Source organism: Pungitius pungitius, chromosome 13 (genome assembly GCF_949316345.1).
Source record: "Pungitius pungitius chromosome 13, fPunPun2.1, whole genome shotgun sequence".
NCBI lineage: Eukaryota > Metazoa > Chordata > Actinopteri > Perciformes > Gasterosteidae > Pungitius > Pungitius pungitius.
The window spans coordinates 2979262-2999516 of record NC_084912.1 but is presented as its reverse complement, the minus strand read 5'-3'; the positions used below and the strand labels follow the sequence as shown (position 1 = coordinate 2999516).

Here is a 20255-nt window from a genome sequence, read left to right as displayed (position 1 = left end):
TATTGTATATTTCTTCTCAACAAAGATAGAACTATTAAGAAAAAGTTAACAAACCAAAGTGGTCTAGGCACCGCTGGGATTTGAACCCAGGATCTCCTGTTTACGAAACAGGCGCTTTGACCAACTAAGCCACAGAGCCTTTATTGACTTGTTATTCCACCAATATATATTGTATATTTCTACTCAACAAAGATAGAACTATTAAGAAAAAGCAGACAACCACAGGGGTCTAGGCACTGCTGGGATTTGAACCCAGGATCTCCTGTTTACAAGACAGTCACTTTGACCAACTAAGCCACGGAGCCTCTATTTGCTTGTATTTCCAGCAATATATATTGTTTGATTCAATACAGCAAAGTTGGAATTATTAAGAAAATGCTTACAGCTACAAGGTACCGCCGGGATTTGAACAAGATCCCTTTGTTTCAAGACAGACCTTATGACAAGTAGTCTTTTTCCAATAACTGGCATTCTCAGTCATAGATGTGGCATTTTGGAATCCTAATGTTTGCTATAAGGAAGGAAGGCCCCGCTGGGATTTGAACCCAGGATCTCCTGTTTACGAAACAGGCGCTTTGACCAACTAAGCCACAGCGCCTCTCTTGACTTGTTTTTCCACCGATATATATTGTTGAATTATTGTTGAGAAAGTTGGAAATATTTAGAAAATGTAGACAACCACAGGGGTCAAGGCACCGCTGGGATTTGAACCCAGGATCTCCTGTTTACTAGACAGGCACTTTGACTAACTAAGCCACGGAGCCTCTATTGACTTGTTATTCCACCAATATAGATTGTATATTTCTTCTCAACAAAGATAGAACTATTAAGAAAAAGTTAACAAACCAAAGTGGTCTAGGCACCGCTGGGATTTGAACCCAGGATCTCCTGTTTACGAAACAGGCGCTTTGACCAACTAAGCCACAGAGCCTTTATTGACTTGTTATTCCACCAATATATATTGTATATTTCTACTCAACAAAGATAGAACTATTAAGAAAAAGCAGACAACCACAGGGGTCTAGGCACCGCTGGGATTTGAACCCAGGATCTCCTGTTTACAAGACAGGCACTTTGACCAACTAAGCCACGGAGCCTCTATTTGCTTGTATTTCCAGCAATATATATTGTTTGATTCAATACAGCAAAGTTGGAATTATTAAGAAAATGCTTACAGCTACAAGGTACCGCCGGGATTTGAACAAGATCCCTTTGTTTCAAGACAGACCTTATGACAAGTAGTCTTTTTCCAATAACTGGCATTCTCAGTCATAGATGTGGCATTTTGGAATCCTAATGTTTGCTATAAGGAAGGAAGGCCCCGCTGGGATTTGAACCCAGGATCTCCTGTTTACGAAACAGGCGCTTTGACCAACTAAGCCACAGCGCCTCTCTTGACTTGTTTTTCCACCGATATATATTGTTGAATTATTGTTGAGAAAGTTGGAAATATTTAGAAAATGTAGACAACCACAGGGGTCAAGGCACCGCTGGGATTTGAACCCAGGATCTCCTGTTTACAAGACAGGCACTTTGACCAACTAAGCCACGGAGCCTCTATTTGCTTGTATTTCCAGCAATATATATTGTTTGATTCAATACAGCAAAGTTGGAATTATTGAGAAAATGCTTACAGCTACAAGGTACCGCTGGGATTTGAACAAGATCCCTTTGTTTCAAGACAGACCTTATGACAAGTAGTCTTTTTCCAATAACTGGCAATCTCAGTCATAGATGTGGCATTTTGGAATCCTAATGTTTGCTATAAGGAAGGGAGGCCCCGCTGGGATTTGAACCCAGGATCTCCTGTTTACGAAACAGGCGCTTTGACCAACTAAGCCACAGAGCCCTTGTCAGGGATCATAATCTACAGAAAACCTTTAGTATTGCTACATTGAAAAAATTGGAATTCACAAAAGTAAAATGTGATATGTATTAAAGGTGGAATCATTGAAATGAAAAGGACAACTTCAGGGGTTAAGGCACCGCTGGGATTCGAACCCAGGATCTCCTGTTTACAAGACAGGCACTTTGACCAACTAAGCCACAGCGCCGCTATTTCCTTGTTTTTCCACCAATATATATTGTTCATTTCTACTCAACAAAGTTGGAATAATTTAGAAAAAGCAGACAACCACAGGGGTCTAGGCACCGCTGGGATTTGAACCCAGGATCTCCTGTTTACTAGACAGGCACTTTGACCAACTAAGCCACAGCGCCTCTCTTGACTTGTTTTTCCACCGATATATATTGTTGAATTATTGTTGAGAAAGTTGGAAATATTTAGAAAATGTAGACAACCACAGGGGTCAAGGCACCGCTGGGATTTGAACCCAGGATCTCCTGTTTACTAGACAGGCACTTTGACCAACTAAGCCACGGAGCCTCTATTGACTTGTTATTCCACCAATATATATTGTATATTTCTTCTCAACAAAGATAGAACTATTAAGAAAAAGTTAACAAACCAAAGTGGTCTAGGCACCGCTGGGATTTGAACCCAGGATCTCCTGTTTACAAGACAGGCACTTTGACCAACTAAGCCACGGAGCCTCTATTTGGTTGTATTTCCAGCAATATATATTGTTTGATTCAATACAGCAAAGTTGGAATTATTAAGAAAATGCTTACAGCTACAAGGTACCGCTGGGATTTGAACAAGATCCCTTTGTTTCAAGACAGACCTTATGACAAGTAATCTTTTTCCAATAACTGGCATTCTCAGTCATAGATGTGGCATTTTGGAATCCTAATGTTTGCTATAAGGAAGGAAGGCCCCGCTGGGATTTGAACCCAGGATCTCCTGTTTACGAAACAGGCGCTTTGACCAACTAAGCCACAGAGCCCTTGTCAGGGATCATAATCTAAAGAAAACCTTTAGTATTGCTACATTTAAAAAATTGGAATTCACAAAAGTATAATTTGATATGTATTAAAGGTGGAATCATTGAAATGAAAAGGACAAGTTCAGAGGTTAAGGCACCGCTGGGATTTGAACCCAGGATCTCCTGTTTACTAGACAGGCACTTTGACCAACTAAGCCACAGCGCCTCTCTTGACTTGTTTTTCCACCGATATATATTGTTGAATTATTGTTGAGAAAGTTGGAAATATTTAGAAAATGTAGACAACCACAGGGGTCAAGGCACCGCTGGGATTTGAACCCAGGATCTCCTGTTTACAAGACAGGCACTTTGACCAACTAAGCCACGGAGCCTCTATTTGCTTGTATTTCCAGCAATATATATTGTTTGATTCAATACAGCAAAGTTGGAATTATTGAGAAAATGCTTACAGCTACAAGGTACCGCTGGGATTTGAACAAGATCCCTTTGTTTCAAGACAGACCTTATGACAAGTAGTCTTTTTCCAATAACTGGCAATCTCAGTCATAGATGTGGCATTTTGGAATCCTAATGTTTGCTATAAGGAAGGGAGGCCCCGCTGGGATTTGAACCCAGGATCTCCTGTTTACGAAACAGGCGCTTTGACCAACTAAGCCACAGAGCCCTTGTCAGGGATCATAATCTAAAGAAAACCTTTAGTATTGCTACATTGAAAAAATTGGAATTCACAAAAGTAAAATGTGATATGTATTAAAGGTGGAATCATTGAAATGAAAAGGACAACTTCAGGGGTTAAGGCACCGCTGGGATTCGAACCCAGGATCTCCTGTTTACAAGACAGGCACTTTGACCAACTAAGCCACAGCGCCGCTATTTCCTTGTTTTTCCACCAATATATATTGTTCATTTCTACTCAACAAAGTTGGAATAATTTAGAAAAAGCAGACAACCACAGGGGTCTAGGCACCGCTGGGATTTGAACCCAGGATCTCCTGTTTACTAGACAGGCACTTTGACCAACTAAGCCACAGCGCCTCTCTTGACTTGTTTTTCCACCGATATATATTGTTGAATTATTGTTGAGAAAGTTGGAAATATTTAGAAAATGTAGACAACCACAGGGGTCAAGGCACCGCTGGGATTTGAACCCAGGATCTCCTGTTTACAAGACAGGCACTTTGACCAACTAAGCCACGGAGCCTCTATTTGCTTGTATTTCCAGCAATATATATTGTTTGATTCAATACAGCAAAGTTGGAATTATTGAGAAAATGCTTACAGCTACAAGGTACCGCTGGGATTTGAACAAGATCCCTTTGTTTCAAGACAGACCTTATGACAAGTAGTCTTTTTCCAATAACTGGCAATCTCAGTCATAGATGTGGCATTTTGGAATCCTAATGTTTGCTATAAGGAAGGGAGGCCCCGCTGGGATTTGAACCCAGGATCTCCTGTTTACGAAACAGGCGCTTTGACCAACTAAGCCACAGAGCCCTTGTCAGTGATCATAATCTAAAGAAAACCTTTAGTATTGCTACATTGAAAAAATTGGAATTCACAAAAGTAAAATGTGATATGTATTAAAGGTGGAATCATTGAAATGAAAAGGACAACTTCAGGGGTTAAGGCACCGCTGGGATTCGAACCCAGGATCTCCTGTTTACAAGACAGGCACTTTGACCAACTAAGCCACAGCGCCGCTATTTCCTTGTTTTTCCACCAATATATATTGTTCATTTCTACTCAACAAAGTTGGAATAATTTAGAAAAAGCAGACAACCACAGGGGTCTAGGCACCGCTGGGATTTGAACCCAGGATCTCCTGTTTACTAGACAGGCACTTTGACCAACTAAGCCACAGCGCCTCTCTTGACTTGTTTTTCCACCGATATATATTGTTGAATTATTGTTGAGAAAGTTGGAAATATTTAGAAAATGTAGACAACCACAGGGGTCAAGGCACCGCTGGGATTTGAACCCAGGATCTCCTCTTTACTAGACAGGCACTTTGACCAACTAAGCCACGGAGCCTCTATTGACTTGTTATTCCACCAATATATATTGTATATTTCTTCTCAACAAAGATAGAACTTTTAAGAAAAAGTTAACAAACCAAAGTGGTCTAGGCACCGCTGGGATTTGAACCCAGGATCTCCTGTTTACAAGACAGGCACTTTGACCAACTAAGCCACGGAGCCTCTATTTGGTTGTATTTCCAGCAATATATATTGTTTGATTCAATACAGCAAAGTTGGAATTATTAAGAAAATGCTTACAGCTACAAGGTACCGCTGGGATTTGAACAAGATCCCTTTGTTTCAAGACAGACCTTATGACAAGTAATCTTTTTCCAATAACTGGCATTCTCAGTCATAGATGTGGCATTTTGGAATCCTAATGTTTGCTATAAGGAAGGAAGGCCCCGCTGGGATTTGAACCCAGGATCTCCTGTTTACGAAACAGGCGCTTTGACCAACTAAGCCACAGAGCCCTTGTCAGGGATCATAATCTAAAGAAAACCTTTAGTATTGCTACATTTAAAAAATTGGAATTCACAAAAGTATAATTTGATATGTATTAAAGGTGGAATCATTGAAATGAAAAGGACAAGTTCAGAGGTTAAGGCACCGCTGGGATTTGAACCCAGGATCTCCTGTTTACTAGACAGGCACTTTGACCAACTAAGCCACAGCGCCTCTCTTGACTTGTTTTTCCACCGATATATATTGTTGAATTATTGTTGAGAAAGTTGGAAATATTTAGAAAATGTAGACAACCACAGGGGTCAAGGCACCGCTGGGATTTGAACCCAGGATCGCCTGTTTACAAGACAGGCACTTTGACCAACTAAGCCACGGAGCCTCTATTTGCTTGTATTTCCAGCAATATATATTGTTTGATTCAATACAGCAAAGTTGGAATTATTGAGAAAATGCTTACAGCTACAAGGTACCGCTGGGATTTGAACAAGATCCCTTTGTTTCAAGACAGACCTTATGACAAGTAGTCTTTTTCCAATAACTGGCAATCTCAGTCATAGATGTGGCATTTTGGAATCCTAATGTTTGCTATAAGGAAGGGAGGCCCCGCTGGGATTTGAACCCAGGATCTCCTGTTTACGAAACAGGCGCTTTGACCAACTAAGCCACAGAGCCCTTGTCAGGGATCATAATCTAAAGAAAACCTTTAGTATTGCTACATTGAAAAAATTGGAATTCACAAAAGTAAAATGTGATATGTATTAAAGGTGGAATCATTGAAATGAAAAGGACAACTTCAGGGGTTAAGGCACCGCTGGGATTCGAACCCAGGATCTCCTGTTTACAAGACAGGCACTTTGACCAACTAAGCCACAGCGCCGCTATTTCCTTGTTTTTCCACCAATATATATTGTTCATTTCTACTCAACAAAGTTGGAATAATTTAGAAAAAGCAGACAACCACAGGGGTCTAGGCACCGCTGGGATTTGAACCCAGGATCTCCTGTTTACTAGACAGGCACTTTGACCAACTAAGCCACAGCGCCTCTCTTGACTTGTTTTTCCACCGATATATATTGTTGAATTATTGTTGAGAAAGTTGGAAATATTTAGAAAATGTAGACAACCACAGGGGTCAAGGCACCGCTGGGATTTGAACCCAGGATCTCCTGTTTACTAGACAGGCACTTTGACCAACTAAGCCACGGAGCCTCTATTGACTTGTTATTCCACCAATATATATTGTATATTTCTTCTCAACAAAGATAGAACTATTAAGAAAAAGTTAACAAACCAAAGTGGTCTAGGCACCGCTGGGATTTGAACCCAGGATCTCCTGTTTACAATACAGGCACTTTGACCAACTAAGCCACGGAGCCTCTATTTGGTTGTATTTCCAGCAATATATATTGTTTGATTCAATACAGCAAAGTTGGAATTATTAAGAAAATGCTTACAGCTACAAGGTACCGCTGGGATTTGAACAAGATCCCTTTGTTTCAAGACAGACCTTATGACAAGTAATCTTTTTCCAATAACTGGCATTCTCAGTCATAGATGTGGCATTTTGGAATCCTAATGTTTGCTATAAGGAAGGAAGGCCCCGCTGGGATTTGAACCCAGGATCTCCTGTTTACGAAACAGGCGCTTTGACCAACTAAGCCACAGAGCCCTTGTCAGGGATCATAATCTAAAGAAAACCTTTAGTATTGCTACATTTAAAAAATTGGAATTCACAAAAGTATAATTTGATATGTATTAAAGGTGGAATCATTGAAATGAAAAGGACAAGTTCAGAGGTTAAGGCACCGCTGGGATTTGAACCCAGGATCTCCTGTTTACTAGACAGGCACTTTGACCAACTAAGCCACAGCGCCTCTCTTGACTTGTTTTTCCACCGATATATATTGTTGAATTATTGTTGAGAAAGTTGGAAATATTTAGAAAATGTAGACAACCACAGGGGTCAAGGCACCGCTGGGATTTGAACCCAGGATCTCCTGTTTACAAGACAGGCACTTTGACCAACTAAGCCACGGAGCCTCTATTTGCTTGTATTTCCAGCAATATATATTGTTTGATTCAATACAGCAAAGTTGGAATTATTGAGAAAATGCTTACAGCTACAAGGTACCGCTGGGATTTGAACAAGATCCCTTTGTTTCAAGACAGACCTTATGACAAGTAGTCTTTTTCCAATAACTGGCAATCTCAGTCATAGATGTGGCATTTTGGAATCCTAATGTTTGCTATAAGGAAGGAAGGCCCCGCTGGGATTTGAACCCAGGATCTCCTGTTTACGAAACAGGCGCTTTGACCAACTAAGCCACAGCGCCTCTCTTGACTTGTTTTTCCACCGATATATATTGTTGAATTATTGTTGAGAAAGTTGGAAATATTTAGAAAATGTAGACAACCACAGGGGTCAAGGCACCGCTGGGATTTGAACCCAGGATCTCCTGTTTACTAGACAGGCACTTTGACCAACTAAGCCACGGAGCCTCTATTGACTTGTTATTCCACCAATATATATTGTATATTTCTTCTCAACAAAGATAGAACTATTAAGAAAAAGTTAACAAACCAAAGTGGTCTAGGCACCGCTGGGATTTGAACCCAGGATCTCCTGTTTACGAAACAGGCGCTTTGACCAACTAAGCCACAGAGCCTTTATTGACTTGTTGTTCCACCAATATATATTGTATATTTCTACTCAACAAAGATAGAACTATTAAGAAAATGCAGACAACCACAGGGGTCTAGGCACCGCTGGGATTTGAACCCAGGATCTCCTGTTTACTAGACAGGCACTTTGACCAACTAAGCCACAGCGCCTCTCTTGACTTGTTTTTCCACCAATATATATTGTTGAATTATTGTTGAGAAAGTTGGAAATATTTAGAAAATGTAGACAACCACTGGGGTCAAGGCACCGCTGGGATTTGAACCCAGGATCTCCTGTTTACAAGACAGGCACTTTGACCAACTAAGCCATGGAGCCTCTATTGACTTGTTATTCCACCAATATATATTGTATATTTCTTCTCAACAAAGATAGAACTATTAAGAAAAAGTTAACAAACCAAAGTGGTCTAGGCACCGCTGGGATTTGAACCCAGGATCTCCTGTTTACAAGACAGGCACTTTGACCAACTAAGCCACGGAGCCTCTATTTGGTTGTATTTCCAGCAATATATATTGTTTGATTCAATACAGCAAAGTTGGAATTATTAAGAAAATGCTTACAGCTACAAGGTACCGCTGGGATTTGAACAAGATCCCTTTGTTTCAAGACAGACCTTATGACAAGTAATCTTTTTCCAATAACTGGCATTCTCAGTCATAGATGTGGCATTTTGGAATCCTAATGTTTGCTATAAGGAAGGAAGGCCCCGCTGGGATTTGAACCCAGGATCTCCTGTTTACGAAACAGGCGCTTTGACCAACTAAGCCACAGAGCCCTTGTCAGGGATCATAATCTAAAGAAAACCTTTAGTATTGCTACATTTAAAAAATTGGAATTCACAAAAGTATAATTTGATATGTATTAAAGGTGGAATCATTGAAATGAAAAGGACAAGTTCAGAGGTTAAGGCACCGCTGGGATTTGAACTCAGGATCTCCTGTTTACTAGACAGGCACTTTGACCAACTAAGCCACAGCGCCTCTCTTGACTTGTTTTTCCACCGATATATATTGTATATTTCTACTCAACAAAGATAGAACTATTAAGAAAAAGCAGACAACCACAGGGGTCTAGGGACCGCTGGGATTCAAACCCAGGATCTCCTGTTTACTAGACAGGCACTTTGACCAACTAAGCCACGGAGCCTCTATTGACTTGTTATTCCACCAATATATATTGTATATTTCTTCTCAACAAAGATAGAACTATTAAGAAAAAGTTAACAAACCAAAGTGGTCTAGGCACCGCTGGGATTTGAACCCAGGATCTCCTGTTTACTAGACAGGCACTTTGACCAACTAAGCCACAGAGCCTCTATTGACTTGTTATTTCAACAATATATATTGTATATTTCTACTCAACAAAGATAGAACTATTAAGAAAATGCAGACAACCACAGGGGTCTAGGCACCGCTGGGATTTGAACCCAGGATCTCCTGTTTACTAGACAGGCACTTTGACCAACTAAGCCACGGAGCCCTTGTCAGGGATCATAATCTAAAGAAAACCTTTAGTATTGCTACATTTAAAAAATTGGAATTCACAAAAGTATAATTTGATATGTATTAAAGGTGGAATCATTGAAATGAAAAGGACAAGTTCAGAGGTTAAGGCACTGCTGGGATTCGAACCGAGGATCTCCTGTTTACAAGACAGGCACTTTGACCAACTAAGCCACAGCGCCTCTATTTCCTTGTTTTTCTACCAATATATATTGTTCATTTCTACTCAACAAAGTTGGAATAATTTAGAAAAAGCAGACAACCACAGGGGTCTAGGCACCGCTGGGATTTGAACCCAGGATCTCCTGTTTACTAGACAGGCACTTTGACCAACTAAGCCACAGCGCCTCTCTTGACTTGTTTTTCCACCGATATATATTGTTGAATTATTGTTGAGAAAGTTGGAAATATTTAGAAAATGTAGACAACCACAGGGGTCAAGGCACCGCTGGGATTTGAACCCAGGATCTCCTGTTTACTAGACAGGCACTTTGACCAACTAAGCCACGGAGCCTCTATTGACTTGTTATTCCACCAATATACACTCACCGGCCACTTTATTAGGTACACCAGTCCAACTGCTCGTTAACACTTAATTTCTAAGCAGCCAATCACATGGCGGCAACTCAGTGCATTTAGGCATGTAGACATTGTCAAGACAATCTCCTGCAGTTCAAACCGAGCATCAGTATGGGGAAGAAAGGTGATTTGAGGGACTTTGAACGTGGCATGATTGTTGGTGCCAGAAGGGCTGGTCTGAGTATTTCAGAAACTGCTAATCTACTGGGATTTTCACGCACAACCATCTCTAGGGTTTACAGAGAATGGTCCGAAAAAGAAAAAACATCCAGTGAGCGGCAGTTCTGTGGGCGGAAATGCCTTGTTGATGCCAGAGGTCAGAGGAGAATGGCCAGACTGGTTCGAGCTGAAAGAAGGGCAACAGTGACTCAAATAACCACCCGTTACAACCAAGGTGGGCATAAGAGCATCTCTGAACGCACAGTACGTCGAACTTTGAGGCAGATGGGCTACAGCAGCAGAAGACCACACCGGGTGCCACTCCTTTCAGCTAAGAACAGGAAACTGAGGCTACAATTTGCACAAGCTCATCGAAATTGGACAATAGAAGATTGGAAAAACGTTGCCTGGTCTGATGAGTCTCGATTTCTGCTGCGACATTCGGATGGTAGGGTCAGAATTTGGCGTCTACAACATGAAAGCATGGATCCATCCTGCCTTGTATCAACGGTTCAGGCTGGTGGTGGTGGTGTCATGGTGTGGGGAATATTTTCTTGGCACTCTTTGGGCCCCTTGGTACCAATTGAGCATCGTTGCAACGCCACAGCCTACCTGAGTATTGTTGCTGACCATGTCCATCCCTTTATGACCACAATGTACCCAACTTCTGATGGCTACTTTCAGCAGGATAATGCGCCATGTCATAAAGCTGGAATCATCTCAGACTGGTTTCTTGAACATGACAATGAGTTCGCTGTACTCAAATGGCCTCCACAATCACCAGATCTCAATCCAATAGAGCATCTTTGGGATGTGGTGGAACGGGAGATTCGCATCATGGATGTGCAGCCGACAAATCTGCGGCAACTGTGTGATGCCATCATGTCAATATGGACCAAACTCCCTGAGGAATGCTTCCAGCACCCTGTTGAATCTATGCCACGAAGAATTGAGGCAGTTCTGAAGGCAAAAGGGGGTCCAACCCGTTACTAGCATGGGGTACCTAATAAAGTGGCCGGTGAGTGTATATTGTATATTTCTACTCAACAAAGATAGAACTATTAAGAAAAAGCAGACAACCACAGGGGTCTAGGCACTGCTGGGATTTGAACCCAGGATCTCCTGTTTACAAGACAGGCACTTTGACCAACTAAGCCACGGAGCCTCTATTTGCTTGTATTTCCAGCAATATATATTGTTTGATTCAATACAGCAAAGTTGGAATTATTAAGAAAATGCTTACAGCTACAAGGTACCGCCGGGATTTGAACAAGATCCCTTTGTTTCAAGACAGACCTTATGACAAGTAGTCTTTTTCCAATATCTGGCATTCTCAGTCATAGATGTGGCATTTTGGAATCCTAATGTTTGCTATAAGGAAGGAAGGCCCCGCTGGGATTTGAACCCAGGATCTCCTGTTTACGAAACAGGCGCTTTGACCAACTAAGCCACAGCGCCTCTCTTGACTTGTTTTTCCACCGATATATATTGTTGAATTATTGTTGAGAAAGTTGGAAATATTTAGAAAATGTAGACAACCACAGGGGTCAAGGCACCGCTGGGATTTGAACCCAGGATCTCCTGTTTACTAGACAGGCACTTTGACCAACTAAGCCACGGAGCCTCTATTGACTTGTTATTCCACCAATATAGATTGTATATTTCTTCTCAACAAAGATAGAACTATTAAGAAAAAGTTAACAAACCAAAGTGGTCTAGGCACCGCTGGGATTTGAACCCAGGATCTCCTGTTTACGAAACAGGCGCTTTGACCAACTAAGCCACAGAGCCTTTATTGACTTGTTATTCCACCAATATATATTGTATATTTCTACTCAACAAAGATAGAACTATTAAGAAAAAGCAGACAACCACAGGGGTCTAGGCACCGCTGGGATTTGAACCCAGGATCTCCTGTTTACAAGACAGGCACTTTGACCAACTAAGCCACGGAGCCTCTATTTGCTTGTATTTCCAGCAATATATATTGTTTGATTCAATACAGCAAAGTTGGAATTATTAAGAAAATGCTTACAGCTACAAGGTACCGCCGGGATTTGAACAAGATCCCTTTGTTTCAAGACAGACCTTATGACAAGTAGTCTTTTTCCAATAACTGGCATTCTCAGTCATAGATGTGGCATTTTGGAATCCTAATGTTTGCTATAAGGAAAAAGGCCCCGCTGGGATTTGAACCCAGGATCTCCTGTTTACGAAACAGGCGCTTTGACCAACTAAGCCACAGCGCCTCTCTTGACTTGTTTTTCCACCGATATATATTGTTGAATTATTGTTGAGAAAGTTGGAAATATTTAGAAAATGTAGACAACCACAGGGGTCAAGGCACCGCTGGGATTTGAACCCAGGATCTCCTGTTTACAAGACAGGCACTTTGACCAACTAAGCCACGGAGCCTCTATTTGCTTGTATTTCCAGCAATATATATTGTTTGATTCAATACAGCAAAGTTGGAATTATTGAGAAAATGCTTACAGCTACAAGGTACCGCTGGGATTTGAACAAGATCCCTTTGTTTCAAGACAGACCTTATGACAAGTAGTCTTTTTCCAATAACTGGCAATCTCAGTCATAGATGTGGCATTTTGGAATCCTAATGTTTGCTATAAGGAAGGGAGGCCCCGCTGGGATTTGAACCCAGGATCTCCTGTTTACGAAACAGGCGCTTTGACCAACTAAGCCACAGAGCCCTTGTCAGGGATCATAATCTAAAGAAAACCTTTAGTATTGCTACATTGAAAAAATTGGAATTCACAAAAGTAAAATGTGATATGTATTAAAGGTGGAATCATTGAAATGAAAAGGACAACTTCAGGGGTTAAGGCACCGCTGGGATTCGAACCCAGGATCTCCTGTTTACAAGACAGGCACTTTGACCAACTAAGCCACAGCGCCGCTATTTCCTTGTTTTTCCACCAATATATATTGTTCATTTCTACTCAACAAAGTTGGAATAATTTAGAAAAAGCAGACAACCACAGGGGTCTAGGCACCGCTGGGATTTGAACCCAGGATCTCCTGTTTACTAGACAGGCACTTTGACCAACTAAGCCACAGCGCCTCTCTTGACTTGTTTTTCCACCGATATATATTGTTGAATTATTGTTGAGAAAGTTGGAAATATTTAGAAAATGTAGACAACCACAGGGGTCAAGGCACCGCTGGGATTTGAACCCAGGATCTCCTGTTTACTAGACAGGCACTTTGACCAACTAAGCCACGGAGCCTCTATTGACTTGTTATTCCACCAATATATATTGTATATTTCTTCTCAACAAAGATAGAACTATTAAGAAAAAGTTAACAAACCAAAGTGGTCTAGGCACCGCTGGGATTTGAACCCAGGATCTCCTGTTTACAAGACAGGCACTTTGACCAACTAAGCCACGGAGCCTCTATTTGGTTGTATTTCCAGCAATATATATTGTTTGATTCAATACAGCAAAGTTGGAATTATTAAGAAAATGCTTACAGCTACAAGGTACCGCTGGGATTTGAACAAGATCCCTTTGTTTCAAGACAGACCTTATGACAAGTAATCTTTTTCCAATAACTGGCATTCTCAGTCATAGATGTGGCATTTTGGAATCCTAATGTTTGCTATAAGGAAGGAAGGCCCCGCTGGGATTTGAACCCAGGATCTCCTGTTTACGAAACAGGCGCTTTGACCAACTAAGCCACAGCGCCTCTCTTGACTTGTTTTTCCACCGATATATATTGTTGAATTATTGTTGAGAAAGTTGGAAATATTTAGAAAATGTAGACAACCACAGGGGTCAAGGCACCGCTGGGATTTGAACCCAGGATCTCCTGTTTACTAGACAGGCACTTTGACCAACTAAGCCACGGAGCCTCTATTGACTTGTTATTCCACCAATATATATTGTATATTTCTTCTCAACAAAGATAGAACTATTAAGAAAAAGTTAACAAACCAAAGTGGTCTAGGCACCGCTGGGATTTGAACCCAGGATCTCCTGTTTACGAAACAGGCGCTTTGACCAACTAAGCCACAGCGCCTCTCTTGACTTGTTTTTCCACCGATATATATTGTTGAATTATTGTTGAGAAAGTTGGAAATATTTAGAAAATGTAGACAACCACAGGGGTCAAGGCACCGCTGGGATTTGAACCCAGGATCTCCTGTTTACAAGACAGGCACTTTGACCAACTAAGCCACGGAGCCTCTATTTGCTTGTATTTCCAGCAATATATATTGTTTGATTCAATACAGCAAAGTTGGAATTATTGAGAAAATGCTTACAGCTACAAGGTACCGCTGGGATTTGAACAAGATCCCTTTGTTTCAAGACAGACCTTATGACAAGTAGTCTTTTTCCAATAACTGGCAATCTCAGTCATAGATGTGGCATTTTGGAATCCTAATGTTTGCTATAAGGAAGGGAGGCCCCGCTGGGATTTGAACCCAGGATCTCCTGTTTACGAAACAGGCGCTTTGACCAACTAAGCCACAGAGCCCTTGTCAGGGATCATAATCTAAAGAAAACCTTTAGTATTGCTACATTGAAAAAATTGGAATTCACAAAAGTAAAATGTGATATGTATTAAAGGTGGAATCATTGAAATGAAAAGGACAACTTCAGGGGTTAAGGCACCGCTGGGATTCGAACCCAGGATCTCCTGTTTACAAGACAGGCACTTTGACCAACTAAGCCACAGCGCCGCTATTTCCTTGTTTTTCCACCAATATATATTGTTCATTTCTACTCAACAAAGTTGGAATAATTTAGAAAAAGCAGACAACCACAGGGGTCTAGGCACCGCTGGGATTTGAACCCAGGATCTCCTGTTTACTAGACAGGCACTTTGACCAACTAAGCCACAGCGCCTCTCTTGACTTGTTTTTCCACCGATATATATTGTTGAATTATTGTTGAGAAAGTTGGAAATATTTAGAAAATGTAGACAACCACAGGGGTCAAGGCACCGCTGGGATTTGAACCCAGGATCTCCTCTTTACTAGACAGGCACTTTGACCAACTAAGCCACGGAGCCTCTATTGACTTGTTATTCCACCAATATATATTGTATATTTCTTCTCAACAAAGATAGAACTATTAAGAAAAAGTTAACAAACCAAAGTGGTCTAGGCACCGCTGGGATTTGAACCCAGGATCTCCTGTTTACAAGACAGGCACTTTGACCAACTAAGCCACGGAGCCTCTATTTGGTTGTATTTCCAGCAATATATATTGTTTGATTCAATACAGCAAAGTTGGAATTATTAAGAAAATGCTTACAGCTACAAGGTACCGCTGGGATTTGAACAAGATCCCTTTGTTTCAAGACAGACCTTATGACAAGTAATCTTTTTCCAATAACTGGCATTCTCAGTCATAGATGTGGCATTTTGGAATCCTAATGTTTGCTATAAGGAAGGAAGGCCCCGCTGGGATTTGAACCCAGGATCTCCTGTTTACGAAACAGGCGCTTTGACCAACTAAGCCACAGAGCCCTTGTCAGGGATCATAATCTAAAGAAAACCTTTAGTATTGCTACATTTAAAAAATTGGAATTCACAAAAGTATAATTTGATATGTATTAAAGGTGGAATCATTGAAATGAAAAGGACAAGTTCAGAGGTTAAGGCACCGCTGGGATTTGAACCCAGGATCTCCTGTTTACTAGACAGGCACTTTGACCAACTAAGCCACAGCGCCTCTCTTGACTTGTTTTTCCACCGATATATATTGTTGAATTATTGTTGAGAAAGTTGGAAATATTTAGAAAATGTAGACAACCACAGGGGTCAAGGCACCGCTGGGATTTGAACCCAGGATCGCCTGTTTACAAGACAGGCACTTTGACCAACTAAGCCACGGAGCCTCTATTTGCTTGTATTTCCAGCAATATATATTGTTTGATTCAATACAGCAAAGTTGGAATTATTGAGAAAATGCTTACAGCTACAAGGTACCGCTGGGATTTGAACAAGATCCCTTTGTTTCAAGACAGACCTTATGACAAGTAGTCTTTTTCCAATAACTGGCAATCTCAGTCATAGATGTGGCATTTTGGAATCCTAATGTTTGCTATAAGGAAGGGAGGCCCCGCTGGGATTTGAACCCAGGATCTCCTGTTTACGAAACAGGCGCTTTGACCAACTAAGCCACAGAGCCCTTGTCAGGGATCATAATCTAAAGAAAACCTTTAGTATTGCTACATTGAAAAAATTGGAATTCACAAAAGTAAAATGTGATATGTATTAAAGGTGGAATCATTGAAATGAAAAGGACAACTTCAGGGGTTAAGGCACCGCTGGGATTCGAACCCAGGATCTCCTGTTTACAAGACAGGCACTTTGACCAACTAAGCCACAGCGCCGCTATTTCCTTGTTTTTCCACCAATATATATTGTTCATTTCTACTCAACAAAGTTGGAATAATTTAGAAAAAGCAGACAACCACAGGGGTCTAGGCACCGCTGGGATTTGAACCCAGGATCTCCTGTTTACTAGACAGGCACTTTGACCAACTAAGCCACAGCGCCTCTCTTGACTTGTTTTTCCACCGATATATATTGTTGAATTATTGTTGAGAAAGTTGGAAATATTTAGAAAATGTAGACAACCACAGGGGTCAAGGCACCGCTGGGATTTGAACCCAGGATCGCCTGTTTACAAGACAGGCACTTTGACCAACTAAGCCACGGAGCCTCTATTTGCTTGTATTTCCAGCAATATATATTGTTTGATTCAATACAGCAAAGTTGGAATTATTGAGAAAATGCTTACAGCTACAAGGTACCGCTGGGATTTGAACAAGATCCCTTTGTTTCAAGACAGACCTTATGACAAGTAGTCTTTTTCCAATAACTGGCAATCTCAGTCATAGATGTGGCATTTTGGAATCCTAATGTTTGCTATAAGGAAGGGAGGCCCCGCTGGGATTTGAACCCAGGATCTCCTGTTTACGAAACAGGCGCTTTGACCAACTAAGCCACAGAGCCCTTGTCAGGGATCATAATCTAAAGAAAACCTTTAGTATTGCTACATTGAAAAAATTGGAATTCACAAAAGTAAAATGTGATATGTATTAAAGGTGGAATCATTGAAATGAAAAGGACAACTTCAGGGGTTAAGGCACCGCTGGGATTCGAACCCAGGATCTCCTGTTTACAAGACAGGCACTTTGACCAACTAAGCCACAGCGCCGCTATTTCCTTGTTTTTCCACCAATATATATTGTTCATTTCTACTCAACAAAGTTGGAATAATTTAGAAAAAGCAGACAACCACAGGGGTCTAGGCACCGCTGGGATTTGAACCCAGGATCTCCTGTTTACTAGACAGGCACTTTGACCAACTAAGCCACAGCGCCTCTCTTGACTTGTTTTTCCACCGATATATATTGTTGAATTATTGTTGAGAAAGTTGGAAATATTTAGAAAATGTAGACAACCACAGGGGTCAAGGCACCGCTGGGATTTGAACCCAGGATCTCCTGTTTACTAGACAGGCACTTTGACCAACTAAGCCACGGAGCCTCTATTGACTTGTTATTCCACCAATATATATTGTATATTTCTTCTCAACAAAGATAGAACTATTAAGAAAAAGTTAACAAACCAAAGTGGTCTAGGCACCGCTGGGATTTGAACCCAGGATCTCCTGTTTACAATACAGGCACTTTGACCAACTAAGCCACGGAGCCTCTATTTGGTTGTATTTCCAGCAATATATATTGTTTGATTCAATACAGCAAAGTTGGAATTATTAAGAAAATGCTTACAGCTACAAGGTACCGCTGGGATTTGAACAAGATCCCTTTGTTTCAAGACAGACCTTATGACAAGTAATCTTTTTCCAATAACTGGCATTCTCAGTCATAGATGTGGCATTTTGGAATCCTAATGTTTGCTATAAGGAAGGAAGGCCCCGCTGGGATTTGAACCCAGGATCTCCTGTTTACGAAACAGGCGCTTTGACCAACTAAGCCACAGAGCCCTTGTCAGGGATCATAATCTAAAGAAAACCTTTAGTATTGCTACATTTAAAAAATTGGAATTCACAAAAGTATAATTTGATATGTATTAAAGGTGGAATCATTGAAATGAAAAGGACAAGTTCAGAGGTTAAGGCACCGCTGGGATTTGAACCCAGGATCTCCTGTTTACTAGACAGGCACTTTGACCAACTAAGCCACAGCGCCTCTCTTGACTTGTTTTTCCACCGATATATATTGTTGAATTATTGTTGAGAAAGTTGGAAATATTTAGAAAATGTAGACAACCACAGGGGTCAAGGCACCGCTGGGATTTGAACCCAGGATCTCCTGTTTACAAGACAGGCACTTTGACCAACTAAGCCACGGAGCCTCTATTTGCTTGTATTTCCAGCAATATATATTGTTTGATTCAATACAGCAAAGTTGGAATTATTGAGAAAATGCTTACAGCTACAAGGTACCGCTGGGATTTGAACAAGATCCCTTTGTTTCAAGACAGACCTTATGACAAGTAGTCTTTTTCCAATAACTGGCAATCTCAGTCATAGATGTGGCATTTTGGAATCCTAATGTTTGCTATAAGGAAGGGAGGCCCCGCTGGGATTTGAACCCAGGATCTCCTGTTTACGAAACAGGCGCTTTGACCAACTAAGCCACAGAGCCCTTGTCAGGGATCATAATCTAAAGAAAACCTTTAGTATTGCTACATTAAAAAAATTGGAATTCACAAAAGTAAAATGTGATATGTATTAAAGGTGGAATCATTGAAATGAAAAGGACAACTTCAGGGGTTAAGGCACCGCTGGGATTCGAACCCAGGATCTCCTGTTTACAAGACAGGCACTTTGACCAACTAAGCCACAGCGCCGCTATTTCCTTGTTTTTCCACCAATATATATTGTTCATTTCTACTCAACAAAGTTGGAATAATTTAGAAAAAGCAGACAACCACAGGGGTCTAGGCACCGCTGGGATTTGAACCCAGGATCTCCTGTTTACTAGACAGGCACTTTGACCAACTAAGCCACAGCGCCACTCTTGACTTGTTTTTCCACCGATATATATTGTTGAATTATTGTTGAGAAAGTTGGAAATATTTAGAAAATGTAGACAACCACAGGGGTCAAGGCACCGCTGGGATTTGAACCCAGGATCTCCTGTTTACTAGACAGGCACTTTGACCAACTAAGCCACGGAGCCTCTATTGACTTGTTATTCCACCAATATAGATTGTATATTTCTTCTCAACAAAGATAGAACTATTAAGAAAAAGTTAACAAACCAAAGTGGTCTAGGCACCGCTGGGATTTGAACCCAGGATCTCCTGTTTACGAAACAGGCGCTTTGACCAACTAAGCCACAGAGCCTTTATTGACTTGTTATTCCACCAATATATATTGTATATTTCTACTCAACAAAGATAGAACTATTAAGAAAAAGCAGACAACCACAGGGGTCTAGGCACTGCTGGGATTTGAACCCAGGATCTCCTGTTTACAAGACAGGCACTTTGACCAACTAAGCCACGGAGCCTCTATTTGCTTGTATTTCCAGCAATATATATTGTTTGATTCAATACAGCAAAGTTGGAATTATTAAGAAAATGCTTACAGCTACAAGGTACCGCCGGGATTTGAACAAGATCCCTTTGTTTCAAGACAGACCTTATGACAAGTAGTCTTTTTCCAATAACTGGCATTCTCAGTCATAGATGTGGCATTTTGGAATCCTAATGTTTGCTATAAGGAAGGAAGGCCCCGCTGGGATTTGAACCCAGGATCTCCTGTTTACGAAACAGGCGCTTTGACCAACTAAGCCACAGCGCCTCTCTTGACTTGTTTTTCCACCGATATATATTGTTGAATTATTGTTGAGAAAGTTGGAAATATTTAGAAAATGTAGACAACCACAGGGGTCAAGGCACCGCTGGGATTTGAACCCAGGATCTCCTGTTTACTAGACAGGCACTTTGACCAACTAAGCCACGGAGCCTCTATTGACTTGTTATTCCACCAAT

General features: G+C 41.1%; 94 non-coding genes across 94 annotated transcripts; all 94 read right to left on the bottom strand.

The window, feature by feature from the left end:
* Positions 1 to 65: 65 nt before the first annotated feature.
* trnat-cgu (transfer RNA threonine (anticodon CGU)) lies at positions 66 to 139 on the bottom strand. Its single transcript has one exon. It is a non-coding gene; the product is annotated as a tRNA-Thr (tRNA).
* Positions 140 to 231: 92 nt separating this feature from the next.
* trnat-ugu (transfer RNA threonine (anticodon UGU)) lies at positions 232 to 305 on the bottom strand. Its single transcript has one exon. It is a non-coding gene; the product is annotated as a tRNA-Thr (tRNA).
* Positions 306 to 524: 219 nt separating this feature from the next.
* trnat-cgu (transfer RNA threonine (anticodon CGU)) lies at positions 525 to 598 on the bottom strand. The gene has a single exon. It is a non-coding gene; the product is annotated as a tRNA-Thr (tRNA).
* A 92-nt stretch (positions 599 to 690) lies between these two features.
* On the bottom strand, positions 691 to 764 carry trnat-agu (transfer RNA threonine (anticodon AGU)). The gene has a single exon. It is a non-coding gene; the product is annotated as a tRNA-Thr (tRNA).
* Positions 765 to 857: 93 nt separating this feature from the next.
* On the bottom strand, positions 858 to 931 carry trnat-cgu (transfer RNA threonine (anticodon CGU)). Its single transcript has one exon. It is a non-coding gene; the product is annotated as a tRNA-Thr (tRNA).
* Positions 932 to 1023: 92 nt separating this feature from the next.
* trnat-ugu (transfer RNA threonine (anticodon UGU)) lies at positions 1024 to 1097 on the bottom strand. Its single transcript has one exon. It is a non-coding gene; the product is annotated as a tRNA-Thr (tRNA).
* Positions 1098 to 1316: 219 nt separating this feature from the next.
* On the bottom strand, positions 1317 to 1390 carry trnat-cgu (transfer RNA threonine (anticodon CGU)). The gene has a single exon. It is a non-coding gene; the product is annotated as a tRNA-Thr (tRNA).
* A 92-nt stretch (positions 1391 to 1482) lies between these two features.
* On the bottom strand, positions 1483 to 1556 carry trnat-ugu (transfer RNA threonine (anticodon UGU)). The gene has a single exon. It is a non-coding gene; the product is annotated as a tRNA-Thr (tRNA).
* A 219-nt stretch (positions 1557 to 1775) lies between these two features.
* Positions 1776 to 1849, bottom strand: trnat-cgu (transfer RNA threonine (anticodon CGU)). The gene has a single exon. It is a non-coding gene; the product is annotated as a tRNA-Thr (tRNA).
* A 131-nt stretch (positions 1850 to 1980) lies between these two features.
* trnat-ugu (transfer RNA threonine (anticodon UGU)) lies at positions 1981 to 2054 on the bottom strand. Its single transcript has one exon. It is a non-coding gene; the product is annotated as a tRNA-Thr (tRNA).
* A 92-nt stretch (positions 2055 to 2146) lies between these two features.
* On the bottom strand, positions 2147 to 2220 carry trnat-agu (transfer RNA threonine (anticodon AGU)). Its single transcript has one exon. It is a non-coding gene; the product is annotated as a tRNA-Thr (tRNA).
* Positions 2221 to 2312: 92 nt separating this feature from the next.
* trnat-agu (transfer RNA threonine (anticodon AGU)) lies at positions 2313 to 2386 on the bottom strand. The gene has a single exon. It is a non-coding gene; the product is annotated as a tRNA-Thr (tRNA).
* A 93-nt stretch (positions 2387 to 2479) lies between these two features.
* trnat-ugu (transfer RNA threonine (anticodon UGU)) lies at positions 2480 to 2553 on the bottom strand. The gene has a single exon. It is a non-coding gene; the product is annotated as a tRNA-Thr (tRNA).
* A 219-nt stretch (positions 2554 to 2772) lies between these two features.
* Positions 2773 to 2846, bottom strand: trnat-cgu (transfer RNA threonine (anticodon CGU)). The gene has a single exon. It is a non-coding gene; the product is annotated as a tRNA-Thr (tRNA).
* A 131-nt stretch (positions 2847 to 2977) lies between these two features.
* Positions 2978 to 3051, bottom strand: trnat-agu (transfer RNA threonine (anticodon AGU)). Its single transcript has one exon. It is a non-coding gene; the product is annotated as a tRNA-Thr (tRNA).
* Positions 3052 to 3143: 92 nt separating this feature from the next.
* trnat-ugu (transfer RNA threonine (anticodon UGU)) lies at positions 3144 to 3217 on the bottom strand. The gene has a single exon. It is a non-coding gene; the product is annotated as a tRNA-Thr (tRNA).
* Positions 3218 to 3436: 219 nt separating this feature from the next.
* On the bottom strand, positions 3437 to 3510 carry trnat-cgu (transfer RNA threonine (anticodon CGU)). The gene has a single exon. It is a non-coding gene; the product is annotated as a tRNA-Thr (tRNA).
* A 131-nt stretch (positions 3511 to 3641) lies between these two features.
* trnat-ugu (transfer RNA threonine (anticodon UGU)) lies at positions 3642 to 3715 on the bottom strand. The gene has a single exon. It is a non-coding gene; the product is annotated as a tRNA-Thr (tRNA).
* Positions 3716 to 3807: 92 nt separating this feature from the next.
* trnat-agu (transfer RNA threonine (anticodon AGU)) lies at positions 3808 to 3881 on the bottom strand. Its single transcript has one exon. It is a non-coding gene; the product is annotated as a tRNA-Thr (tRNA).
* A 92-nt stretch (positions 3882 to 3973) lies between these two features.
* On the bottom strand, positions 3974 to 4047 carry trnat-ugu (transfer RNA threonine (anticodon UGU)). The gene has a single exon. It is a non-coding gene; the product is annotated as a tRNA-Thr (tRNA).
* A 219-nt stretch (positions 4048 to 4266) lies between these two features.
* On the bottom strand, positions 4267 to 4340 carry trnat-cgu (transfer RNA threonine (anticodon CGU)). The gene has a single exon. It is a non-coding gene; the product is annotated as a tRNA-Thr (tRNA).
* A 131-nt stretch (positions 4341 to 4471) lies between these two features.
* Positions 4472 to 4545, bottom strand: trnat-ugu (transfer RNA threonine (anticodon UGU)). Its single transcript has one exon. It is a non-coding gene; the product is annotated as a tRNA-Thr (tRNA).
* Positions 4546 to 4637: 92 nt separating this feature from the next.
* On the bottom strand, positions 4638 to 4711 carry trnat-agu (transfer RNA threonine (anticodon AGU)). Its single transcript has one exon. It is a non-coding gene; the product is annotated as a tRNA-Thr (tRNA).
* A 92-nt stretch (positions 4712 to 4803) lies between these two features.
* On the bottom strand, positions 4804 to 4877 carry trnat-agu (transfer RNA threonine (anticodon AGU)). Its single transcript has one exon. It is a non-coding gene; the product is annotated as a tRNA-Thr (tRNA).
* Positions 4878 to 4970: 93 nt separating this feature from the next.
* On the bottom strand, positions 4971 to 5044 carry trnat-ugu (transfer RNA threonine (anticodon UGU)). The gene has a single exon. It is a non-coding gene; the product is annotated as a tRNA-Thr (tRNA).
* Positions 5045 to 5263: 219 nt separating this feature from the next.
* trnat-cgu (transfer RNA threonine (anticodon CGU)) lies at positions 5264 to 5337 on the bottom strand. Its single transcript has one exon. It is a non-coding gene; the product is annotated as a tRNA-Thr (tRNA).
* Positions 5338 to 5468: 131 nt separating this feature from the next.
* trnat-agu (transfer RNA threonine (anticodon AGU)) lies at positions 5469 to 5542 on the bottom strand. The gene has a single exon. It is a non-coding gene; the product is annotated as a tRNA-Thr (tRNA).
* Positions 5543 to 5634: 92 nt separating this feature from the next.
* On the bottom strand, positions 5635 to 5708 carry trnat-ugu (transfer RNA threonine (anticodon UGU)). Its single transcript has one exon. It is a non-coding gene; the product is annotated as a tRNA-Thr (tRNA).
* Positions 5709 to 5927: 219 nt separating this feature from the next.
* On the bottom strand, positions 5928 to 6001 carry trnat-cgu (transfer RNA threonine (anticodon CGU)). Its single transcript has one exon. It is a non-coding gene; the product is annotated as a tRNA-Thr (tRNA).
* A 131-nt stretch (positions 6002 to 6132) lies between these two features.
* On the bottom strand, positions 6133 to 6206 carry trnat-ugu (transfer RNA threonine (anticodon UGU)). The gene has a single exon. It is a non-coding gene; the product is annotated as a tRNA-Thr (tRNA).
* Positions 6207 to 6298: 92 nt separating this feature from the next.
* trnat-agu (transfer RNA threonine (anticodon AGU)) lies at positions 6299 to 6372 on the bottom strand. The gene has a single exon. It is a non-coding gene; the product is annotated as a tRNA-Thr (tRNA).
* A 92-nt stretch (positions 6373 to 6464) lies between these two features.
* trnat-agu (transfer RNA threonine (anticodon AGU)) lies at positions 6465 to 6538 on the bottom strand. The gene has a single exon. It is a non-coding gene; the product is annotated as a tRNA-Thr (tRNA).
* Positions 6539 to 6631: 93 nt separating this feature from the next.
* Positions 6632 to 6705, bottom strand: trnat-ugu (transfer RNA threonine (anticodon UGU)). Its single transcript has one exon. It is a non-coding gene; the product is annotated as a tRNA-Thr (tRNA).
* A 219-nt stretch (positions 6706 to 6924) lies between these two features.
* On the bottom strand, positions 6925 to 6998 carry trnat-cgu (transfer RNA threonine (anticodon CGU)). The gene has a single exon. It is a non-coding gene; the product is annotated as a tRNA-Thr (tRNA).
* A 131-nt stretch (positions 6999 to 7129) lies between these two features.
* trnat-agu (transfer RNA threonine (anticodon AGU)) lies at positions 7130 to 7203 on the bottom strand. The gene has a single exon. It is a non-coding gene; the product is annotated as a tRNA-Thr (tRNA).
* Positions 7204 to 7295: 92 nt separating this feature from the next.
* On the bottom strand, positions 7296 to 7369 carry trnat-ugu (transfer RNA threonine (anticodon UGU)). Its single transcript has one exon. It is a non-coding gene; the product is annotated as a tRNA-Thr (tRNA).
* A 219-nt stretch (positions 7370 to 7588) lies between these two features.
* trnat-cgu (transfer RNA threonine (anticodon CGU)) lies at positions 7589 to 7662 on the bottom strand. Its single transcript has one exon. It is a non-coding gene; the product is annotated as a tRNA-Thr (tRNA).
* A 92-nt stretch (positions 7663 to 7754) lies between these two features.
* trnat-agu (transfer RNA threonine (anticodon AGU)) lies at positions 7755 to 7828 on the bottom strand. The gene has a single exon. It is a non-coding gene; the product is annotated as a tRNA-Thr (tRNA).
* Positions 7829 to 7921: 93 nt separating this feature from the next.
* Positions 7922 to 7995, bottom strand: trnat-cgu (transfer RNA threonine (anticodon CGU)). Its single transcript has one exon. It is a non-coding gene; the product is annotated as a tRNA-Thr (tRNA).
* A 92-nt stretch (positions 7996 to 8087) lies between these two features.
* trnat-agu (transfer RNA threonine (anticodon AGU)) lies at positions 8088 to 8161 on the bottom strand. Its single transcript has one exon. It is a non-coding gene; the product is annotated as a tRNA-Thr (tRNA).
* A 92-nt stretch (positions 8162 to 8253) lies between these two features.
* On the bottom strand, positions 8254 to 8327 carry trnat-ugu (transfer RNA threonine (anticodon UGU)). The gene has a single exon. It is a non-coding gene; the product is annotated as a tRNA-Thr (tRNA).
* A 93-nt stretch (positions 8328 to 8420) lies between these two features.
* On the bottom strand, positions 8421 to 8494 carry trnat-ugu (transfer RNA threonine (anticodon UGU)). Its single transcript has one exon. It is a non-coding gene; the product is annotated as a tRNA-Thr (tRNA).
* A 219-nt stretch (positions 8495 to 8713) lies between these two features.
* On the bottom strand, positions 8714 to 8787 carry trnat-cgu (transfer RNA threonine (anticodon CGU)). Its single transcript has one exon. It is a non-coding gene; the product is annotated as a tRNA-Thr (tRNA).
* A 131-nt stretch (positions 8788 to 8918) lies between these two features.
* On the bottom strand, positions 8919 to 8992 carry trnat-agu (transfer RNA threonine (anticodon AGU)). Its single transcript has one exon. It is a non-coding gene; the product is annotated as a tRNA-Thr (tRNA).
* Positions 8993 to 9084: 92 nt separating this feature from the next.
* Positions 9085 to 9158, bottom strand: trnat-agu (transfer RNA threonine (anticodon AGU)). Its single transcript has one exon. It is a non-coding gene; the product is annotated as a tRNA-Thr (tRNA).
* A 93-nt stretch (positions 9159 to 9251) lies between these two features.
* On the bottom strand, positions 9252 to 9325 carry trnat-agu (transfer RNA threonine (anticodon AGU)). Its single transcript has one exon. It is a non-coding gene; the product is annotated as a tRNA-Thr (tRNA).
* Positions 9326 to 9417: 92 nt separating this feature from the next.
* trnat-agu (transfer RNA threonine (anticodon AGU)) lies at positions 9418 to 9491 on the bottom strand. The gene has a single exon. It is a non-coding gene; the product is annotated as a tRNA-Thr (tRNA).
* A 131-nt stretch (positions 9492 to 9622) lies between these two features.
* trnat-ugu (transfer RNA threonine (anticodon UGU)) lies at positions 9623 to 9696 on the bottom strand. Its single transcript has one exon. It is a non-coding gene; the product is annotated as a tRNA-Thr (tRNA).
* Positions 9697 to 9788: 92 nt separating this feature from the next.
* Positions 9789 to 9862, bottom strand: trnat-agu (transfer RNA threonine (anticodon AGU)). The gene has a single exon. It is a non-coding gene; the product is annotated as a tRNA-Thr (tRNA).
* A 92-nt stretch (positions 9863 to 9954) lies between these two features.
* Positions 9955 to 10028, bottom strand: trnat-agu (transfer RNA threonine (anticodon AGU)). The gene has a single exon. It is a non-coding gene; the product is annotated as a tRNA-Thr (tRNA).
* Positions 10029 to 11343: 1315 nt separating this feature from the next.
* trnat-ugu (transfer RNA threonine (anticodon UGU)) lies at positions 11344 to 11417 on the bottom strand. Its single transcript has one exon. It is a non-coding gene; the product is annotated as a tRNA-Thr (tRNA).
* Positions 11418 to 11636: 219 nt separating this feature from the next.
* On the bottom strand, positions 11637 to 11710 carry trnat-cgu (transfer RNA threonine (anticodon CGU)). The gene has a single exon. It is a non-coding gene; the product is annotated as a tRNA-Thr (tRNA).
* Positions 11711 to 11802: 92 nt separating this feature from the next.
* On the bottom strand, positions 11803 to 11876 carry trnat-agu (transfer RNA threonine (anticodon AGU)). The gene has a single exon. It is a non-coding gene; the product is annotated as a tRNA-Thr (tRNA).
* A 93-nt stretch (positions 11877 to 11969) lies between these two features.
* trnat-cgu (transfer RNA threonine (anticodon CGU)) lies at positions 11970 to 12043 on the bottom strand. The gene has a single exon. It is a non-coding gene; the product is annotated as a tRNA-Thr (tRNA).
* A 92-nt stretch (positions 12044 to 12135) lies between these two features.
* trnat-ugu (transfer RNA threonine (anticodon UGU)) lies at positions 12136 to 12209 on the bottom strand. The gene has a single exon. It is a non-coding gene; the product is annotated as a tRNA-Thr (tRNA).
* Positions 12210 to 12427: 218 nt separating this feature from the next.
* On the bottom strand, positions 12428 to 12501 carry trnat-cgu (transfer RNA threonine (anticodon CGU)). Its single transcript has one exon. It is a non-coding gene; the product is annotated as a tRNA-Thr (tRNA).
* Positions 12502 to 12593: 92 nt separating this feature from the next.
* On the bottom strand, positions 12594 to 12667 carry trnat-ugu (transfer RNA threonine (anticodon UGU)). Its single transcript has one exon. It is a non-coding gene; the product is annotated as a tRNA-Thr (tRNA).
* Positions 12668 to 12886: 219 nt separating this feature from the next.
* Positions 12887 to 12960, bottom strand: trnat-cgu (transfer RNA threonine (anticodon CGU)). The gene has a single exon. It is a non-coding gene; the product is annotated as a tRNA-Thr (tRNA).
* Positions 12961 to 13091: 131 nt separating this feature from the next.
* Positions 13092 to 13165, bottom strand: trnat-ugu (transfer RNA threonine (anticodon UGU)). Its single transcript has one exon. It is a non-coding gene; the product is annotated as a tRNA-Thr (tRNA).
* Positions 13166 to 13257: 92 nt separating this feature from the next.
* Positions 13258 to 13331, bottom strand: trnat-agu (transfer RNA threonine (anticodon AGU)). The gene has a single exon. It is a non-coding gene; the product is annotated as a tRNA-Thr (tRNA).
* A 92-nt stretch (positions 13332 to 13423) lies between these two features.
* On the bottom strand, positions 13424 to 13497 carry trnat-agu (transfer RNA threonine (anticodon AGU)). Its single transcript has one exon. It is a non-coding gene; the product is annotated as a tRNA-Thr (tRNA).
* Positions 13498 to 13590: 93 nt separating this feature from the next.
* On the bottom strand, positions 13591 to 13664 carry trnat-ugu (transfer RNA threonine (anticodon UGU)). Its single transcript has one exon. It is a non-coding gene; the product is annotated as a tRNA-Thr (tRNA).
* Positions 13665 to 13883: 219 nt separating this feature from the next.
* On the bottom strand, positions 13884 to 13957 carry trnat-cgu (transfer RNA threonine (anticodon CGU)). Its single transcript has one exon. It is a non-coding gene; the product is annotated as a tRNA-Thr (tRNA).
* Positions 13958 to 14049: 92 nt separating this feature from the next.
* Positions 14050 to 14123, bottom strand: trnat-agu (transfer RNA threonine (anticodon AGU)). Its single transcript has one exon. It is a non-coding gene; the product is annotated as a tRNA-Thr (tRNA).
* A 93-nt stretch (positions 14124 to 14216) lies between these two features.
* Positions 14217 to 14290, bottom strand: trnat-cgu (transfer RNA threonine (anticodon CGU)). Its single transcript has one exon. It is a non-coding gene; the product is annotated as a tRNA-Thr (tRNA).
* A 92-nt stretch (positions 14291 to 14382) lies between these two features.
* trnat-ugu (transfer RNA threonine (anticodon UGU)) lies at positions 14383 to 14456 on the bottom strand. The gene has a single exon. It is a non-coding gene; the product is annotated as a tRNA-Thr (tRNA).
* Positions 14457 to 14675: 219 nt separating this feature from the next.
* trnat-cgu (transfer RNA threonine (anticodon CGU)) lies at positions 14676 to 14749 on the bottom strand. Its single transcript has one exon. It is a non-coding gene; the product is annotated as a tRNA-Thr (tRNA).
* A 131-nt stretch (positions 14750 to 14880) lies between these two features.
* trnat-ugu (transfer RNA threonine (anticodon UGU)) lies at positions 14881 to 14954 on the bottom strand. The gene has a single exon. It is a non-coding gene; the product is annotated as a tRNA-Thr (tRNA).
* Positions 14955 to 15046: 92 nt separating this feature from the next.
* Positions 15047 to 15120, bottom strand: trnat-agu (transfer RNA threonine (anticodon AGU)). Its single transcript has one exon. It is a non-coding gene; the product is annotated as a tRNA-Thr (tRNA).
* A 92-nt stretch (positions 15121 to 15212) lies between these two features.
* trnat-agu (transfer RNA threonine (anticodon AGU)) lies at positions 15213 to 15286 on the bottom strand. Its single transcript has one exon. It is a non-coding gene; the product is annotated as a tRNA-Thr (tRNA).
* A 93-nt stretch (positions 15287 to 15379) lies between these two features.
* trnat-ugu (transfer RNA threonine (anticodon UGU)) lies at positions 15380 to 15453 on the bottom strand. Its single transcript has one exon. It is a non-coding gene; the product is annotated as a tRNA-Thr (tRNA).
* Positions 15454 to 15672: 219 nt separating this feature from the next.
* trnat-cgu (transfer RNA threonine (anticodon CGU)) lies at positions 15673 to 15746 on the bottom strand. The gene has a single exon. It is a non-coding gene; the product is annotated as a tRNA-Thr (tRNA).
* A 131-nt stretch (positions 15747 to 15877) lies between these two features.
* trnat-agu (transfer RNA threonine (anticodon AGU)) lies at positions 15878 to 15951 on the bottom strand. Its single transcript has one exon. It is a non-coding gene; the product is annotated as a tRNA-Thr (tRNA).
* Positions 15952 to 16043: 92 nt separating this feature from the next.
* trnat-ugu (transfer RNA threonine (anticodon UGU)) lies at positions 16044 to 16117 on the bottom strand. Its single transcript has one exon. It is a non-coding gene; the product is annotated as a tRNA-Thr (tRNA).
* A 219-nt stretch (positions 16118 to 16336) lies between these two features.
* trnat-cgu (transfer RNA threonine (anticodon CGU)) lies at positions 16337 to 16410 on the bottom strand. The gene has a single exon. It is a non-coding gene; the product is annotated as a tRNA-Thr (tRNA).
* Positions 16411 to 16541: 131 nt separating this feature from the next.
* Positions 16542 to 16615, bottom strand: trnat-ugu (transfer RNA threonine (anticodon UGU)). The gene has a single exon. It is a non-coding gene; the product is annotated as a tRNA-Thr (tRNA).
* A 92-nt stretch (positions 16616 to 16707) lies between these two features.
* trnat-agu (transfer RNA threonine (anticodon AGU)) lies at positions 16708 to 16781 on the bottom strand. Its single transcript has one exon. It is a non-coding gene; the product is annotated as a tRNA-Thr (tRNA).
* A 92-nt stretch (positions 16782 to 16873) lies between these two features.
* On the bottom strand, positions 16874 to 16947 carry trnat-ugu (transfer RNA threonine (anticodon UGU)). Its single transcript has one exon. It is a non-coding gene; the product is annotated as a tRNA-Thr (tRNA).
* Positions 16948 to 17166: 219 nt separating this feature from the next.
* On the bottom strand, positions 17167 to 17240 carry trnat-cgu (transfer RNA threonine (anticodon CGU)). The gene has a single exon. It is a non-coding gene; the product is annotated as a tRNA-Thr (tRNA).
* A 131-nt stretch (positions 17241 to 17371) lies between these two features.
* On the bottom strand, positions 17372 to 17445 carry trnat-ugu (transfer RNA threonine (anticodon UGU)). Its single transcript has one exon. It is a non-coding gene; the product is annotated as a tRNA-Thr (tRNA).
* Positions 17446 to 17537: 92 nt separating this feature from the next.
* Positions 17538 to 17611, bottom strand: trnat-agu (transfer RNA threonine (anticodon AGU)). Its single transcript has one exon. It is a non-coding gene; the product is annotated as a tRNA-Thr (tRNA).
* A 92-nt stretch (positions 17612 to 17703) lies between these two features.
* On the bottom strand, positions 17704 to 17777 carry trnat-agu (transfer RNA threonine (anticodon AGU)). Its single transcript has one exon. It is a non-coding gene; the product is annotated as a tRNA-Thr (tRNA).
* A 93-nt stretch (positions 17778 to 17870) lies between these two features.
* On the bottom strand, positions 17871 to 17944 carry trnat-ugu (transfer RNA threonine (anticodon UGU)). The gene has a single exon. It is a non-coding gene; the product is annotated as a tRNA-Thr (tRNA).
* A 219-nt stretch (positions 17945 to 18163) lies between these two features.
* Positions 18164 to 18237, bottom strand: trnat-cgu (transfer RNA threonine (anticodon CGU)). The gene has a single exon. It is a non-coding gene; the product is annotated as a tRNA-Thr (tRNA).
* A 131-nt stretch (positions 18238 to 18368) lies between these two features.
* Positions 18369 to 18442, bottom strand: trnat-agu (transfer RNA threonine (anticodon AGU)). Its single transcript has one exon. It is a non-coding gene; the product is annotated as a tRNA-Thr (tRNA).
* Positions 18443 to 18534: 92 nt separating this feature from the next.
* trnat-ugu (transfer RNA threonine (anticodon UGU)) lies at positions 18535 to 18608 on the bottom strand. Its single transcript has one exon. It is a non-coding gene; the product is annotated as a tRNA-Thr (tRNA).
* A 219-nt stretch (positions 18609 to 18827) lies between these two features.
* On the bottom strand, positions 18828 to 18901 carry trnat-cgu (transfer RNA threonine (anticodon CGU)). The gene has a single exon. It is a non-coding gene; the product is annotated as a tRNA-Thr (tRNA).
* A 131-nt stretch (positions 18902 to 19032) lies between these two features.
* Positions 19033 to 19106, bottom strand: trnat-ugu (transfer RNA threonine (anticodon UGU)). Its single transcript has one exon. It is a non-coding gene; the product is annotated as a tRNA-Thr (tRNA).
* A 92-nt stretch (positions 19107 to 19198) lies between these two features.
* trnat-agu (transfer RNA threonine (anticodon AGU)) lies at positions 19199 to 19272 on the bottom strand. Its single transcript has one exon. It is a non-coding gene; the product is annotated as a tRNA-Thr (tRNA).
* A 92-nt stretch (positions 19273 to 19364) lies between these two features.
* On the bottom strand, positions 19365 to 19438 carry trnat-agu (transfer RNA threonine (anticodon AGU)). The gene has a single exon. It is a non-coding gene; the product is annotated as a tRNA-Thr (tRNA).
* A 93-nt stretch (positions 19439 to 19531) lies between these two features.
* On the bottom strand, positions 19532 to 19605 carry trnat-cgu (transfer RNA threonine (anticodon CGU)). The gene has a single exon. It is a non-coding gene; the product is annotated as a tRNA-Thr (tRNA).
* Positions 19606 to 19697: 92 nt separating this feature from the next.
* trnat-ugu (transfer RNA threonine (anticodon UGU)) lies at positions 19698 to 19771 on the bottom strand. Its single transcript has one exon. It is a non-coding gene; the product is annotated as a tRNA-Thr (tRNA).
* A 219-nt stretch (positions 19772 to 19990) lies between these two features.
* Positions 19991 to 20064, bottom strand: trnat-cgu (transfer RNA threonine (anticodon CGU)). The gene has a single exon. It is a non-coding gene; the product is annotated as a tRNA-Thr (tRNA).
* Positions 20065 to 20156: 92 nt separating this feature from the next.
* trnat-agu (transfer RNA threonine (anticodon AGU)) lies at positions 20157 to 20230 on the bottom strand. The gene has a single exon. It is a non-coding gene; the product is annotated as a tRNA-Thr (tRNA).
* Between the last annotated feature and the right edge of the window lie 25 nt (positions 20231 to 20255).